The sequence below is a fragment of the Pleurodeles waltl genome, chromosome 6, assembly GCF_031143425.1.
Source record: "Pleurodeles waltl isolate 20211129_DDA chromosome 6, aPleWal1.hap1.20221129, whole genome shotgun sequence".
Taxonomy (NCBI): domain Eukaryota; kingdom Metazoa; phylum Chordata; class Amphibia; order Caudata; family Salamandridae; genus Pleurodeles; species Pleurodeles waltl.
In genome coordinates this window covers 1,334,095,959-1,334,113,079 of record NC_090445.1, presented here as the reverse complement: position 1 = coordinate 1,334,113,079, position 17,121 = coordinate 1,334,095,959, and positions in this window count along the sequence as shown.

Below are 17,121 nucleotides of genomic sequence, written 5' to 3'. Positions count from 1 at the left end.
ATGCAGTCTAACAATTCATAAAAAGATAATCTATTTTTGTAAATTGGTGTTGTGCTTCTTTCATGTTGTGTGGCTTTCTTATTTCATTGTTTGGTACTGGTAAATGGTTTACACTAAGTTCCTTTGTGCAAGCCTTGCTGTTCGAAAGCCATAGCTACCCAGGGTTTAGCTTAAAGTTGTTCAAATTAGAATGACTGGACCCAAGAAATTTTTTGCAAATGTATTCCATGGTGAGCTGCACAGCCATACTTTATAATACATCCACATCCTCACATGTGACCTTTCTTTTGCAGAAGGATTGGGGTTCATTGCCTCAGCTGATGTAGGCAGCGGGAGGCAGGAAGTTCTAAGGTCTATTTAGCACACTTCAATTAATCTCATGAAAGAATTATCAGTATAGCATAGGCATATTTTTGGCAATAAGAATAAAAACACATAAGGAATATCTTGTTTGAAAGCTATAGAAAGAAAAACGGTAAACGGGAAAGAATAACAATTATTTTGATAAATAACCTAACAGGACTAGAACAGACTTGCTACAATAGATTTGGTCAGGAAAAAAAGAAAGGCATTTGCAGTGTAAAGTAAAGAAGGGAAAAACAAGAGTAACCACATAACCTGACCTTCTTAAAACAAGAACGTAAAATATGCAGCCAGCAATACTCAGCGGCGCTGACCTATGTGAAATGTACAGGGGGGGAAAAATAGTCATCACCATCTGCATGCTCAATGTGAGTGGCCCCCCATCCCCACCCTTGCCATGTGGCACATGCTCTCACCGTCGTTTGATGCATGCCTCAATCGCTCCCCTCCCCACCATCATTCATCCACCCCACTCAACACAGGCATTGCCCACAAAGCATGGTCCCAGTGTACTTTCCTGTTGGTCTGGAGGACCGTAGAGTAGCGCATACTGGGGGAGGACCCCATCCACAAGTTTCTCCAATTCCTGAGCAGTGAAGGCAGGGGCCCTTTCCCCAGTCGCATGAGCCATTGTCTCTTCCAGACCGAGGTCACAGCAGCACTTGCAGTGTAGGTGTTCTCCTGTCGAAGATCAGGTATCGAGTGATTAAGCTGATAGAAAATGGCAGTCACGCCCGCGGCGGTGCGTACCGCAGCGGTGCGTACCGCGACCGCCGGCGCACATCTTCATTGGCTCCTGAGACCCATAGGGTTCAATGTTAACCAATGGTGCTTAGCGCCGCGGTCTTTGACCGCCTACCGCCACGGTGTGCCACGCCAGCGCATTTACCTCACATCCCATTGTCGCACTTCACAGGTCAGGCAGCTGCCATTTCAGGGGCCCACATGGCTTTCTTTCTACTGCATCACACATACCTAGGCCTTGCATCAACACTCATACAAGCCATTCAATGCATTGGGAATCGTGTTATGTGCAAGCTGTGGTTACGTACCTGTGGGTTGATTGACTCTGTGCTCGCTGTTGTCCTTCATAGGCACCGTCCGCTGGGACATGCGAGGAGGTGGAGGAATCTTCCCGTGTACAGACCGCTGATGGACCTGTCGACAATGGAGGAAAGACATGTCATACTGACATACAGGCTTGACCGAGCCACTATCCATGAACTGTGTGCCCAGCTGGAGCCAGACCTGATGTCACCAATCAGCCAACCCACAGAGATCCCCCCTCTAGTGCAGGTGTTGTCAGTGCTCCATTTCTTAGCAAGTGGGTCATTTCAAATAACAGTGGCCATATCATCAGGGATGTCTCAACCTATGTTTTCCAAGGTGTTGTCCAGAGTGTTGTCTGCCCTGCTGAAACACATGCACAGCTACATCGTTTTCCCTGAGGTGGGGGATTTGCCTACAGTGAAAGGTGACTTCTATGCCCTTGGACATATCCCCAACATCATAGGTGCCATTGATGGGACACATGTGGCTTTGGTACCCCCCAGCAGGAGTGAACAGGTGTACAGAAACAGGAAGAGTTATCATTCGATGAATGTACAGGTGGTGTGTTTGGCAGACCAGTACATCTCCCATGTGAATGCCAAGTTCCCTGGCTCAGTGCATGACGCGTACATCATGCGGAATAGCAGCATCCCTTACGTGATGGGTCAACTCCAGAGGCACCGTGTGTGGCTAATTGGTGACTCTGGTTACCCAAACCTGTCATGGCTACTGACCCCAGTGAGGAATACCAGGACAAGGGCAGAGGAACGGTTCAATGAGGCCCATGGGCGAACTAGGAGGGTGATCGAGCGGACCTTCGGCCTCCTGAAGGCCAGGTTCCGGTGCCTCCATATGACAGGTGGTCCACCCTTGGCGCTTTACATTCCACAGGTTGCACACTTAAGGCCTAATTTTTCTCAAGTGGCACAGCTCAGTGTAGTAGCAAAATGTGTTGAACGGCGCAGTGCCAGTTTTGAAAGGCATGTCTACTGGAATACGGCGCACCCCTGCAATTCCCCTTGCACCTGTGGAGATTTGTCCTCCCTGTACCAATGCAGGCATTGTTGCAACATGATGAAGGGGTGCCTGCGTGGAGGAGTTAGATTGTTTATGTGCAGGGAGGTGTCCCTTCCTGCACATCTCCAAGCTATTTGGCAAGGTGATATGTCAATGTGTGTTGCAGGATGCAGCACACATGAGAAGGGCATTGACACAAGGAGGAAGAAAAGCATTTTGCCGTGTTACGCCATCCTAACAACACCCGTGGGGTGATATTGACTTCAGTCCTGGTCTCTGATGTACATGTTGTGTTGGATCTGGGGCAATGACAATTTTCAGTGGGTGTTGTTGTGGCACAGCCACACTAATTGCACATCTCTTCCAGACAATTTGCTGCGTATTTACATGGTGGTGTAAATCTATAGTGTGTGGCTTATGTCCACGCTGTGTATATTTTGGAGTGCATTGTGCAACTAGAGCGTCAGTGCAAGTTTGGCTTGGGTGGTTATGGGGCATTTTGATTCAGGGCTTATGTGTTCTGATGCAACCCTTTAGCATGCATTGAGTGTGTCCTATGTGCCTCCCCTTTCTGCCATTTGTGAGATTCTAGATAGTCCTTTCCTGCAACTTACCCTGCATTTGTGGTAGTTCTTGGTATTCTGGCCTGTCCTGTCATGCAAATCCAGTGACCAGCACCTCTAGGATGCTGACTGCCACCATCTCTTCTCCTCCAGCTCATCTAGGTCCTCCTGTGGTCGGGGACTTCCACCTACAGTCTGCAGTGCTGCCTTGCAGTTCCTGGCCAGTTTCTCCTTAGTCCTGTGGTTGCAATCGTGCCAACGCTCCTTGCAATCGGTGACAGTCCTCCTCAACTCTGCCACGCTGTTGACTTTGTCTACTATTGCCTGCCATATGGCCTCTCTCTTACCTATTCGCAATTTGGAGGTGACGAACAGCTAGTGTTGGTGCTCCATCACCTCTGTGACCAGGATGTCATTCTCATCCTCACTAAAGCAACACTTCCGCTTCTTCTTCTCCTGTGACTGGGGCCTCCTTGGGGTCTCTTCTGCCCTGCATTCTCTACCTTGCCTTCTTGAATGTTTATTTCTTGCTTTTGTATTTTTTTACGCTAATGAGGGTAAATATGGGGCTATCCCGTTTTGCATCAAAAATAAGAGCCGCAAAACGATCTAGAGCCACTTTTGTAGCATTAGCGTCATTTTTTCTTATGACATGTCGCAATGGTTAACATTCCTTAGTGCCATTGTGTGTCATTTTTAAAATATGGCACACTGATGGCACTAGGGAATGACGTCAGCTTGCATTAAAATTTGTGATGCACAACTGTGCAAGCGCAGTTGTGCATCATTTTTCATAAATCTGGCCCTCATGACGTTAGCCCAAAAGGCGAGCTTCAGAGAGGAAATCGCCTTTAGGGGCAAATGGTGATCACACTCATGAGGAGCTCCCCCTTTAATTAGTTAGATGGGTGCCAACAGGGACAGTGAGGGAGAAACCAGTGCCTAAATTGGTTTTCCCATGGGCATTTATCTCACAGGTAGACACACCTCTAGGGTGCGCTACAAAGCTCCTAACAGCCAAGGAAGGGTGCTGACATCTTAAGAGTGGGCAGAACAGTTCACACTGGGATTGTTAGGTACCACACATTGCCGGAAAGTGGTCACCAGAAGGGAGGGGACCTCGTAGCACAATTGGCTAGGGACCACGTGACCCCCTCAGTGCACTTTCCTGGAATAAATATGGCTTCCCTGGCACCCTGAAGGTCAGATCACATGTGTCTTTGGGAAAGGTTGTGCCCCAGACCAAAGCAGTGACTCCAAGGATCAGTAGGCTGATACCCTGGAACCAGTTCCAGGGACAAAAGAGCTAAAGATGCCCAAACCGGCAAGCTGATACCCACTCCAGGAGACTCGCTGCTGAATGCCCCTGGACGCCCCTAGAGACTGATCCTCGATGGCCAAAAGTTGCAACTGAGTTGGTCGGACCTAATAGTTTTGTCAGATTCCAGATTGGTTGCCCAAGAGGGACACTAGCCTACACTAAAGGATTTTGCTCTGACCGCTGTGTCAGGAGACCAGTAGCGAAGCCGCAGCTGGTCTTCAATGTCTTTAAGAGGACTTCATGGGACCTTGACCTCTGTGGCCAAAGCTACCCCACATCACAAGTGGATCAAGGAATCACCACAAAGGCACTCACGTCAACTGCACAGCAACTAGAGCATCTTTGATCATCTTTTCATCCCGTACCCCAGCATCAGGACCAGTCCATTATAGTTTATGGCTGTTGCACTGTAAGGTTTGGACCTGGAATGGAAAATGCTCTGGTGACCTGCTAACTGTCCAAAACAACCCCATTGGTCCCCCAGACTTTCACTCTGTCAGATGTGGTCACCCAAGCCAGGCCGGAGTATTCAAACTCACTTTTACAAACTTTTGAAAAATGTACAAACTTTTGATTGAGCAATGCTTGTTTGTGGTTGAATTAAAAAATGATAAAACCTTTATAAATTCATATATCTTGAACCCTTTTGAGGATTTTGCTCATCATGCAGTCTAACAATTCATAAAAAGATAATCTATTTTTGTAAATTGGTGTTGTGCTTCTTTCATGTTGTGTGGCTTTCTTATTTCATTGTTTGGTACTGGTAAATGGTTTACACTAAGTTCCTTTGTGCAAGCCTTGCTGCTCGAAAGCCATAGCTACCCAGGGTTTAGCTTAAAGTTGTTCAAATTAGAATGACTGGACCCAAGAAATTTTTTGCAAATGTATTCCATGGTGAGCTGCACAGCCATACTTTATAATACATCCACATCCTCACATGTGACCTTTCTTTTGCAGAAGGATTGGGGTTCATTGCCTCACCTGATGTAGGCAGCGGGAGGCAGGAAGTTCTAAGGTCTATTTAGCACACTTCAATTAATCTCATGAAAGAATTATCAGTATAGCATAGGCATATTTTTGGCAATAAGAATAAAAACACATAAGGAATATCTTGTTTGAAAGCTATAGAAAGAAAAACGGTAAACGGGAAAGAATAACAATTATTTTGATAAATAACCTAACAGGACTAGAACAGACTTGCTACAATAGATTTGGTCAGGAAAAAAAGAAAGGCATTTGCAGTGTAAAGTAAAGAAGGGAAAAACAAGAGTAACCACATAACCTGACCTTCTTAAAACAAGAACGTAAAATATGCAGCCAGCAATACTCAGCTTCACATGTCCCACATAGATCTGTCCCTTTGGGATGTATTCCTTTAGAAAATGGTCAGCGAGGATGGAAATTCAGAGAAGGGCAGATAAATGAGAGTGAGTCTTTCTTAATTGTTTGCTTCTCCTCAAATCTTCTGGGAGAGTTTCTTTTTTTGCAGGTGATTATTTGTCAGTGGCCCATTGTGGAACAGAGAATCTGAAAACTCTTCTTAAATCAGTCCCATGCTTTGAGACTTGTTCTTTTAAGAATACTGGTGATTGTATTATTGTGACTTTTTGCCAACAGCTCTCTCATTTCCCCAGCTAAATGTGCAGCATTTCTGTGTTTAGGGCCTGATTTAGGGCTTGGTGATCAAGTTACTCCATCAAAATGGCGACAGATATCCCAGCCGCCGAAATATAAATCTCATATGATATAATTGGATTTATATTTTGGCGGACTGGAAAAAACCTTCACCTTTGTAACAGAGTAACTTGTCCACCAAGATCTAAATCAGGCCCTTTGTTACTAATTAATATTTTTCTGTGTGACAGGTAAATAGTCAGGTTTAAGAGGAACGTGATTTTGTTGAGCATTGGAGGAGCTACATTGGCCTCTAGGAGTTAAGGCTATATCAGAGGATGTTGGCTCAAGTTGACTTTGGTCCTCTCAGTGCCAATTTTCAGTTGGAGTTAGGGGTCCTAGTTCTACTTCAAATGCAGATACTTCTAGAATTTCTAATGCTAAAATGGTGTGATGTGCAGCATGCTCTCACTTTTGTGGGACACAAACTATGTCAGAATGGTCTTCTTTTTTGACTTTCCTGATGCCAATTTTGCCACTGAGGGCTACCAGAGCTGTCTTTGTATTTCACAAGGAAAAAAGCCTTATATGGGCTTCCTCCATCTCTGTTCCCGGAAGATTTAGCAGTTAGCAGTGTTATGGTATGCAAGTACAGGAAGCTTTTCTCTGTTCAATCTCCTTGCTCCCTTTCTCCAGCAAGGACTACTAAATCCTTGCTTTGCACTTCTGCAGAATGTCAGGGGTCCCCTTCCCTGATTTATCCAAGGACGTTCTCATTGTTGATTGTATTCACAACTCTTACAGTTTTCACTGCATACAAATGCACTAATTTTATTCAGGCATGCATAGTTAATGAAAACCATTCCATGTATCAAAGCACAAAATAAGACCATTATTATGAACTAAGTTAGCGACAGCGTTTTATAAGAAAGAATGATATCATACAATGTTTACAAGTGTATGTTTGTTTTGTGTAAACATCACAGGGCATATTTCTAAGCCCCTTGCATTGCCGGCGTGTCACTTTATATGTATGCTTTGGCCGTGCAGAGTGCAGACCCATATCTACGAGCCATGCAAAGACATTTTGCGTGCCTTTCATGGCCTTGTAGATGTGATGTAAGGCGTAAGGGTGCCTGCATTGGATCTAGCAGCAAATTGTGTTCTAGCGGTAGTAGAAAAGACAGAAATGCACCATATTTTGTAAATACGATGCATTTCTTCCCTTTCCCTGTGATGCAGGGCAGTACAGCAAAGTCAATTCCTGCGCTGCCTTGAGCCACTTTGTTGTAAATATGCGTCTATTATCTTAATCAAATTATCAGGTCTGTAGCTTTAGAAGTCCACCTTTTTGCAATGCAGCCCTGTGTTATTAACTTTTTAATTATTCAGAGTGCTGATTTTAAATGCAGGAATAGGGGGCTCCTTGTGTGTAGGATTATGATGACATTATGATGTTGACTTTATTTAGAGCTTCATCTTGATTTTAGTGGACGGGATCCTGTGTCACAAAGTGACAGATATCCTGTCTGACATATTACAAGTGCCGCAGAACATAATGCGCTTGTAATAATGTGAATGGGACATTAGTTTCAGTACCAAAGACTAAATAATGCCCTTAGTTTCCACAACTTATCCTTCAACTAGCACATCAGAAGCAAATCATTTGCTGTGTGCAGTACTAAGGGTTGGCAAAGTGTTGGACATGGTTGTGTCATCATCTAAGGAATGTGTGACATCAGTTCTGGTGCGTTAAAGTATGCCAACAAAGTTACTCAGCATTATAGCTGTGAAAGCATTTTTTTAATTTAAGATTGGCGTAATTAACCGTTATGATATATCATATAGGCCTCATGTTTAAAACATGGCTTGCACACAGAGTTTTCATCAAAACGTGCATTCAGCTTAAAATAACGACCAATGCATTTTTTCCTTTTCTTTCCTATCTTCTTCTTTTGCTCTGACCTGTATCATGGTCATAAGTGTAAATGTTTTCCTAACACAAATGCGTTCCTGCAACAGTAATGTGAATGGGGACTGCATTGGGATTTAGCTAGCTTACCCATTTGACCTACGATAGATATAATGTTGTAATGAAATAATTAGTTTAATACAAACGGTTCTTTCTTTGTGGATAGAGCTTGTCAATAGAAGCACATGGGAATGGGAGTGATCTCATAGAGTTATGTGGGCACTTACCTTGACCTGTTTTGTCTTATAGAACGGGGCGCAGAAAGCATGAAACCAAATCTCAAGTTGTGTTACAAGTTGTAGTTAAATCTATCTTGTGTGTGGGGCATTTTTTGTTAAACTTGCTAAATCAATAGAAGGTTGTCCTTTTCCCATGAAGACATCCTCATCCCATTGGTTCAGATACACCACTACCTATGTGAAACTTTACAAATGCTCCATTTCCTGATATGTTTTGTTGTATAAATGAGTGCTGCCAGAATACAGAGGAGGGCCTTTTTCCTAGGATGCTGGAGAGTCACCCTTAAAGATTTTCCTAAGAACACTTCAGACACATTCTAACTCCGGCTTTTTGCTGGTGTTTCTCAGGTCCATTCTGGGGAAATACTTTTGATTTTATTTCTGAATGCATGCTGCTTGAGACTGTACTATTTTTTTTTTTAACCTCGCTTTACTGGAAGTTCTATTACAGTTTTTACACTTTCACCTCTCGAATCTTGTACTGTTATTGGGTTCTGCAGATGTTTAATTTCTCTTCATCTAGCTTAGACTAGGGTTAATTATATGGAAGACACTTCAGGCTTTGTTCTGTAATTGCATTGAAATGTTTATGATATCCTAATAAAGGATTTCCCGACTAAAATATATAATTAAAGAGTTGAAAACTGTACCAACAATGTCATTATTCAGTCCTATCAAACTGAATGATAATTAAAAGTATTGACAACTTGTTGATTGAATTGCAGCTCTCACCCATCCTGTCGCCTCATAGATCACACCTCTTGGGCAGAGTGGAGTCCGCGAGCTTTATGTTTCCGGTTACATTAATGCTCTAACTGATTGGAGTTCCCAATAGTCCCCGGGTTACGATATCCATAGGGCAATGATACATTCAGCATCACTGAGATGGGAAACAAAGTAATGGAGATGCAGGTTTGAGGCAGCAAACTCTGCATCAAAATGCGGTTTTAGTCGCTGTAGAACGAACATTTTGCTCATAAATGCAGTCTGATATTGTTGCAACACTCACACAAAGTAGGTCCTACAAACAATATCCGTTTAAATTTCCCAGTAATTTAATCATGTATTTTAATTGGCTTTCTGTATCAAATGTTAGAGCACAATTATCTTTCTTTTTTTACATGAATGTATTCATTTCTAAACAGCTTTTGTAATCAGCCCTATCCATTAGGTTCTGATGAGAATTCATTAAGGCAGACCACCTACGCACCAGGGCCATGTATCGACGTACATAATTAAATCCTTGTTTGTGATTGTTAAAGTGAAAAGAATTAAAATCGCAAACGTGGAGAAAGGACGTGCAATACGTGCACTCCTCTTGTGCGCGAGTCACCTCAAAGCAACTGTTATGTAGGTTTTGGGGTGAGTCGGGTAAAGCTACGCTCTCTTCTCCCTCTGCCCTTAGCGGATGGGTTTTTCGAAGAAAAGTCTCTGGACCACAGCCTGTGCTTAGTTTGAAAATAAATAAGTAAATAAAATACTTTAAAAATAATAGGTGGAGGGGCCCAACCGTTTTTAGAAGCCTGCCGCTAGCACCTATGCATGCCAGGATGGCAAATACCAAAGCAGCCTAGTCCCTATTCCACCTTTTGTCTCTTTCTTCCACCACTTTGTTTATTGATCCCAAGATCTGTTTCTTCTCTGCTTTTTTTCGTGGCTGTTTTTCTCCCATTTCCTCCCTTTCACTTTTTCCCTTTTTCTTTCACTCTCCAATTTCTTCCTGTCTCTCTCTTGGCATGAGTTAAAATCTGAAGATGCCATTCCCCATCACCGGCAAAATTAAGCGCTGGTGTCAGCCCACTGCTGGGGTGGTCCGGGTCAGGCCAGACTTCAAGAAGCATCGCTCTAGATAGAACAGCTGATAGGATAAGGTGGCAGTGCCCTCTCTTGTTGTAATACTAGTGGCATTAATTTCTGCCACATTATAAAGATTTCCATAGATTTAATGGAGAATGTGATGCAAACATTGTTTCTTACAGTTGTTTTCTCTTGTCTCCCATAGAATCACTTCTAGAAATTAAAAGGCGTGCAGTATTTGTGTCTACTTCTTTTTTTTTTAAGGACATTTTCATATTTGAGCCTTTTCGATCTCTCATAATATTACCTTCACTTCCCAGCAAAAGGAAATAGAGTACAGTGCTTATAGTGCAATAATGGAAATGTTACCTTGAGTATCCAAACCACTTAATATGAATTTGGTAACAGAAAACGCCTTCTACACTGCCAAAACCAAATCTGTTATGTGTGTTATTAGTGACCTGTGTTTGACCTGTCCCAAATATCCTTCTTCGAAGCATTTAACCACATTTGGGACGTAGCCAATGTCAGCTCCCTCCAACAGAACTGTCTTAAACCCTTTACACAACGGTTAAAATTCGGTGTGAGATGACAATTAGAGTTCCTCGATTTTATAAGCTAAAACACTGTACGTTTGACAGTTACCAGTGCACATGAAACTAAAGAATACCCTGGAATATCCATATTTGCCTCTAACAGTACAGCAACGTTTTCTGTTTCCAGATTGATGTCAAGCTTATTTATTAACAAGTTTTGATAAAGCCAGTAAGTCTGGCGTTGGCTGCCTACGTTGTTGTTTAGCCAATTCTTTTTTTGTTTTCTAATGTTTTTAGAAGCACTTTATCACAAAACATGTTTGTTCAGTCATACTGTGTTGTCCATTTTTGCTTCATCCAAAAGAAAACATGGTGCCAGTAACCCCTGGGACTCAAGAAGGACATTTTTCCTTGTACGTATATGTAGTGCTAGAACAGAATGTCATCACTGACTGAGAAGTAACTTAGGGCCAGATGTAGCAAAGGTTTGCGAGTCGCAAATGGCCCGAATCGCTATTTGCGACTGCGCACAATCGTAAATGGGATGCAAAAATCCCATTTCCGACTCGCAAAAAGCGATGCGAGCTGTTACCGACTCGCAAAATGTGCGACCCCATTTTGCGACCCGCAAATAGGAAGTCGCAATTTGCGAGTCACAAACCATATGCAATTGCAACTCGCAAATTGCGACTAGTCGCAAAAAGCCAAGTTTGCATGTACCATTTACCACTAACTCAGAGCAGGTGGTAATCATTACCAAAGTATAAAAGGAAACCCAGAAGGCATCTGGGTTACTCAAGATGGCGGAGATATACCTGATAGCAGTGAGGAGGAGAGTCCACGCAGCCCAGCAGAGGAGGAGGAGGAGCCAGAGACAGGAGAAGATTTACAGAACAAGGCAGACTCTTTTTCAGCAAACTGAGGAAGAAATCTACGACAAATACCGACTTAGCAGCGCAGCTATACTTGAATTAATTGAATTACTCAAACCACAGCTAGAGCGCCAGACTCTGCGCGGCTGCGCCATCCCTACGCATGTGCAAGTGCTATGCTCACTGCACCTCTTGGCCTCGGGGAGCTATCAGGGGGTCATTGCTGTGGCAGGTGGGGTATCTCAAAGTGCACTATCAAGGTTCATCAGGGCATTCCTAGATGCCATAATATCACACATGTCTCACTTCATATACCTACCCAGGAATGAGGCAGAAATTAACAGCACCAAGTTGGACTTTTACCGGATTGCCAACTTTCCCCATGTCATTGGGTGTGTAGATGGGACACATATTCAAATATGCCCCCCTGCAAACCTGGAATATCTGTTCCGCAACAGAAAGTGTACCCACTCACTCAATATTCAGGTTGTTTGTGACGCCCATTATGTCATCACTGACATTGTCGCAAAATTTCCAGGCAGTACTCATGACTCCTACATTTTTAGGCACAGTGGGATACACCAACGCCTGGAACGTGGGGAGTTTGGAGACGGATACCTCCTAGGTAGAGCTGAATACACCTTGTAGACATAAACACAGATCAATGTGCACACCAACCAGGACTTTCTAACAGTGTACTGTTTGTGCCCAACAGGTGACAGTGCATATGCACTACGGCCATGGATTATGACTCTGTACTTAACACCCAGCAATGAATGTGAGAGACGATACAAGAGTGCACATAAGAGGACCAGGAACCTGATTGAACGCACCTTCGGATTGCTGAAAGCACGATTCAGATGCCTCCACCGAAGTGGAGGTGCCCTCCAGTATACCCCCATTACAGCATTCAAAATTGTTGACGCATGCGCTATCCTGCACAATATTGCCACCCGACGTGGGCTACCTCTCACCCCTGCAGACCCAGATTCTGAGGATGAAGAGCAGGAGCAACCACATCGCCATCATGGGGATCGGAGCATCGCAAATCAAGGCAGACTGAGACGGAAACACATCGCAACCCAATACTTTGGAAGGTACGTGTCAACTTCAACCATACTCACCTATTGACCAAAAACTCCATTTGTTAATTGGAACAAAAAAACTATTTAATATGTGCAGAAATTGAACTATTTACAATGACAAACTGTTCAGGGAGTTCAGAAAGCCAACCATGCAAGGGGCACATTGTCGTCATGTACCCCAACATCAGGGACAGGGTTTAGTTTATGACCTACGGCGGCCTCTGCCAGCCTGGCTGGTCCCAGGTTGTTCTGCAGTGCTCTGCCTGGTACTCCCACTCCGGAGCACCCTGGTGTCACCAGCAGAGACACTGCTTACAGTGGAGCCCTCTTCGCTGTCCTGTGGGGTGTCCCCTGTACCCCTGGACACATGCCGTGCCTCCATTAGATCGATCACATGGGTGATCCGGCCCAGGCCTCTTGCCACATCACCTGCAAAGTGGCCCATTTCCACCTGGAGGCCGACTGTTCTTCTGGACAGGCCAGTGGTGTTGACTGCCAGTCTGCCAATTGATGAGGCCATCCTGTCCAGCCTCTGGAGCAGCTGGCGGTCCCTGCGCCACCCGCCCTCGCTCTGTAACAGCAGTCCAGCCACCAGTTCCCGCATGGACAGGGCTAGGTCCCCAGTGTTGTTTCCTATGATGTCCAATTGTGCATGGAGCTGCTGCATGCTGGTCTCATTGCTCCTTACAAAGCGGTGCAGAACCCCACTAATCCTCCCTAACATTTGGTTCTGCAGGCGCTGACCACGTAGCAGTTGTGCCTCGGTCATGGTGGTGGATGGACGCCCGGACTCAGCCTGCAGCCCTGCTCTCCTCAACCTGCGTCGCCTGCGCAGCAGTGGATGCCCTGTGGGATGTACCGTGGCACTCCTGGCTGTTGCTGGTGCAGCCTCCGGAACCACTGTTGCAGCAGGTGTAGTCATCAAGGGGATGGTGTTGGTGGTGCAGGTGGGAGTGTTGGCAGCTCCTGTGCTTTCCTCATGGGGCTGGCTGACTGTTGGCACCTGGCTGCTGTGGATGGTGGTGGTGTCTTGTGAGAGACCTGTGGGACATGGGGAACAGACTGTCAGTGTCTACTATCTGTTGCACACTTCCTAATAAACATTTGCCTATTGACTGCTTACTTGACTACATTGCCCATAATGCATCTTTCTGGTGTTTGCTACCCTGAAATGGAGCTATCTTGGTTGTGCATGCCCCTGTGTACATGGTGGGTGGGGGTATGGCATTGATTGGGGTACAGGCATATCACATGGTACTCACTGGTTGATGTTGTGGGCTCAGAGGTGTCCAGATCTCCGAATCCTGTAACTGCCTCCTGCTCCAGGGTCTCCTCCACCCTTTCCTCCAGGGGTGTGGGTGGTGGTACGGATGATGGTCCCCCTCCTGTGCCTCTCATCTCCCGGAGCCTTTCTGCCACCCTCTCCTTGGTCCGGGAGCGGAGGTCATACCACCTCTTCTTGATCTCATCCACACTCCTGTGGCTGACCCCCAGGGAGTTCACCTTTTCCTGAATATCCAGCCAGATTTGTTTTTTTTCTTGAGTCTGGCACATTGAGGGCTGCCTTACCAAAAAGATCATCATAGTGCTGACAGCATTCCTCTGTCAGCACCTCCAGCTCCTTCTCAGAAAATTTTAATTTCCTCTTTCTGGGAGTGTCTGCCATTGTTGCTGTAGCTCTGTTTGCAGTTCTGCTGTTAAAAAGGGTGTGGTCCTCCATCCTCCCAGGTGTTATAGTAAATTTCCTGGCTGTGATGTCATCATCATGTGCCAGGAAGTGTTTTCAGAGAGTTCTGGAGTGGTTTCTGGAGTGTTCTGCAGCACCTGCAATCAATTTACATGATGCTCGCAATTTGCGACACCCATTCGCAAATTGCGTATCAGTTTTTTTGCGCGGTCGCAAAAAGCGACCTCGCAGACAGCGGACTCGCTATGTACGTTGCGACTCCGGGTGCGGGTCGCAATTTGTCCCCGGAAATTGTACCTGCATTCCTATTAGCGACACGCAATTTGCAAGTCGCACATGCTCGCAAATTGCGAGTCGCTAATTTTTTTGTACCTACATCTGGCCCTTAATGGCTGAAATAGGCGAACCCATTGCCCCATGCTGTATGCATTAATGGGTGGGGAAAAATGTGAATGACACACCATATCAATGGTCACATGTGTAGCAGGTGTCTTACATTCAGTGGTAGTGCAAAATTCCCTCACACTCAGCAGGACTGCAGGACCATATGCTGTACATATCTTTTAATGCACAGAGGGGGCCTGTGCTACTGCTGCTGCACAAATGTTGTTTTAACCACACATGCACAGAACCAGCACAGCATAGGTAAGTGCCAAAGTAAAATCAAAGTCATGTTTTCTGTTCAACGCAAATGCGGTACAGACAGCACAGAAAGTTCATGTCTCCTTAAAGAGAAAAGATGCAGGCAGTGACCACTAAATGTTTCCTCATATACACAGGGTTTAACAGAAGAAACAGTGAGGTGTACAGCACACAACTCAAACAAACATACATATGCAATGTGACTCTCACACCGTAAACTGAACAGGTCATGATATAGTGGCCTGCTGGCGTAGACCTGGCTTTGCTAATGACACATTGGGAAGATGTGATCTGATGGCTAGAATGATGACAGTGAAACTCGTGACCAGATTAAAGAGGGCCCTGAGCCATTCTAACACCACATTAACATACATTTTTTATGCTAATGTTGCATTAGAAGCCAAAAAATGCTGCGCTATATTTACAAAGTGAGGCAATGCATGCATTGCGCCTCTTTGTAACCTTTTGCGCTACATTATGCCTGCAACAGATATAGAGGGTCATTCTGACCCTGGCGGCCGGTGGCCGCCAGGGCCACCGACCACGGGAGCACCGCCAACAGGCTGGCGGTGCTCCAACGAGCATTCTGACCGCAGCGGTTCAGCCGCGGTCAGAAGCGGAAAGTCAGCGGTCTCCCGCTGACTTTCCGAAGCTCGTGTGAATCCTCCATGGCTGCGGAGCGCGCTCCGCAGCCATGAGGATTCCGACCCCCCCTACAGCCATCCTGTTCATGGCGGGAAAGCCGCCATGAACAGGATGGCGGTAGGGGGGGTCGCGGGGCCCCCATAAGAGGGCCCCGCAAAGTATTTCAGTGTCTGCCTTGCAGACACTGAAATACGCGACGGGTGCCACTGCACCCGTCGCACCTTCCCACTCCGCCGGCTCGATTACGAGCCGGCATCCTCGTGGGAAGGTCGTTTTCCCCTGGGCTGGCGGGCGGTTTTTCAGCAACCGCCCGCCAGCCCAGGGGAAAACTTGTAATACCCGCCGCGGTCTTTTGACCGCGGCGCGGTATTTCGGAGGGGGGAATTCTGGCGGGCGGCCTCCGCCGCCCGCCAACATTGGAATGACCCCCATAATGTATGTGAAGTGGGCATTAGGGAGGACAAAAAAATAGCACAAGGAAATCTAATAGATTTTTTCAGCAATTTTAACGCCTGCTCAGAGCAGGTGTTAAAAGGAGGTTTCCATTGGTTTGAATGAGCTTTGTGCTTTGGGCATGGGTGCTTTGAAGGATCAGCCTAAACATTTCTGATGCTAGCCCTGCAAAGCGCGGGACTAAAGTAAAAAATTATGACACTAGTACCCCTAACTAACGTCATGGTCTACCGTATCTTAGATGCGGTGTACACATGGTGGCATTAGGGGGGTGCTAAGAGGTGCAAGAAAAGTGGCTCGGTGCAGTGCCACTTTTTATATATCTACCCCTTGGGGTTTTAATCCCAGTACCAGCACTTAACCGATAAACTGAAAATCGCGTATATCACTTATAGGTTCAACTAAAGGTTGATAGAAATGGTTGATAGCCAAACATTGGATACTTCTCAACCAACTGCCTCAAATGGAGCTACATCTGGCTTCGTCCACCCAAACACTTTGGATTTTATTCACAAGTTGCAGTTTATAGAAAGTAAAAAAGATCTACATTACTGCTAATTACTTCATGCACAATGTAAATCACAACCCAGAGGTGGAAATCTCCACCTCCCAAATAATTTCCCTGGGAAGGTCTCTGGACATGTAGATCTACTTCTTGGGCCCTCATTATGGGTGGAACCTGGGGATTGAGCTGAGTTTTCCCCAGACCAGAGATTTTACATGTCCTGGCAGTGAAATACTGCCAAATTCAGTTTTCACTGTTGCAAGGCCTATCTCGCTCAAAGTTTAACATGATGGCTACCTTTAAATGTTATTTAAGTTCAGATTCCCTTTGGGAGCAGATATAAATTTGGAGTTTAGAGTCTCTGAGCTCACAATTTAAAAACACATCTTGTAGTGAAGTTGTTTTTTAGATAGTGTTTTTGAAAGTGCCACCTTTATAAAGTAGGCATTTTGTTTCTTAAACCACTCTCTGATTCTGCCCATTTGTGGATCCCGTGTCTGGGTCAGTTTGACAGTTGAGCTGTTTGCACCTCTCTCGAGAGGGTACACAAAGGGGGCTGGGGTGTAGCTGGCATATCCTGATGAGCCATCTGTGCTGGAAGGGAGGGGTGGAGTGGACACTCACACCTGAATGGGTTATGCCTGCCCTCACACAATGCAATCTCCAGCCCGCTGGTGTGTGTCTGGGGCCTGGCCTGCACAGGAAAGAATCTTACAAACACTTGAAACTTGACTTTGAAGTTTGCCTACTTCAAAGGCAG